Source organism: Raphanus sativus, chromosome 7 (genome assembly GCF_000801105.2).
Source record: "Raphanus sativus cultivar WK10039 chromosome 7, ASM80110v3, whole genome shotgun sequence".
NCBI lineage: Eukaryota > Viridiplantae > Streptophyta > Magnoliopsida > Brassicales > Brassicaceae > Raphanus > Raphanus sativus.
In genome coordinates this window covers 11,582,270-11,583,953 of record NC_079517.1, presented here as the reverse complement: position 1 = coordinate 11,583,953, position 1,684 = coordinate 11,582,270, and positions in this window count along the sequence as shown.

Genomic DNA, 1,684 nt, shown 5'->3' with positions numbered 1-1,684 from the left:
ATATTATTTATGTTTTCATTTGAATATTCTTACGTATAACTTTTTTGAAAATTTATTTGTACACTTATTTACTAATAATAGGTAAATGTTATAAATCAGTGAATATTCTATTTTGAATTACATAAAATTAAGTATTTACTTCATTAATATTTAGTTATATGTGTTTCTGTTTTTCTTAATTTTTTACTTTTATTAAAAGATTTTTTTCAGATAACAACACATTATATATAGAAATTGTCTTTAGATATACCAGTCATAGAAGAACCATTTAATTAATTATTTAATGTTTTCAAAAAAATAAATAATTATTTAATGTGGCATATTTGAGTATTTACATTAAATCTTAATAATCAATAAAGATATTAATAATAAATCAACTTAACTATATATTTGGATTTTATTTTTAATTATAACAAAATATGCTGAGAAAAAATCTAACAAAATTCTATCAAATAATTTAAATATTTTTATAAAGTAATGCAATAATTAATTTTGTAATTAATAATACAATATTATCATAGTTAATTTTTATTAAAAATTCATAAAACAAAAGAAAATAAAAATATACGCTATTTTTATAACAAAATTTATCATTCTAGCCTATATTATATTAGACTGAGGTACTTTATGAATTAAATATGTGAAAATTATAATAAAGACTCTGAAAGAAAACTTATTGGATATGGAACTCAGGGAAACCATTATAAAATTTTCAGTAATTTGAAAATGAAAGAATAATAAAATTTTCAGTAATTTGGATATAGATCCCACGATTACCATTAAACTGGCAGAAACAGAATCAACACTTTGGGCTAAGACACAAATGCTTAACATAGATAGGGCAACACCATAGAGGTCACGACCCTAGTCAATTCCAGGATGATGGTGTTTTACAGATAGTTCTTGTAAAGAAAATGATATTTTTCAGAACAAGTTGGTATAATACTCTAGAAAGGTTTTGATGAGCTGATGGAGGTAAGAAATTTCAGGGTTAGTCTTTCCCCTCTTCATACGGAGGTGGAGGCGCTACTTTGGGCAATTGAGTGTATGAGGAACTTACGTTAGTTTCAAGTCACGTTTGCAACAGATTGTTCTCAATTGGTGAAAATGGTTTCGGAACCATAAAAATGGTCACTTTTTACAAGTTATTTGAAAGATATCAAGACTCCAAAAGAAAACTTCCTCAGCTTAGAGATCATTCATGTATCACGGATGCAAAATTCAAAGACCGATAGTTTAGCACGCAGTGTTAAGAAACAACCATCTTTCGTCATTCACATAGATGTGGAGCTACCAATTTGGTTTATAGAGTCAGTATGAATCTGTTTAAGTTGATGACAAAAAAAGTATATTAACAACTTTCATGTTTGCTTTATTAGAATTTAGATCAAAAATATTAAAATAATATGTTAACACTAATAATGGTTTTGATTGTAAAAATGATAATATTTAAACTAAAATACAAAATCTTGGGGTTTTCGAACCGGCCTTATCTCAAACGTGTTTAGGCCCAAAATATCAGAACCAAATGGATTAATCTGAAAAGCATAATTTTTTTGGGTTTATAAAATTAAGCCCAAATCTGATAATTTTTAAGACTGGTCGGTTCCGGCTGCTGGTTCTAGTCCTAATAGACATGTCTACTTACGCTTATATTTAAATCAAATTAGATTTTGATCCGCGC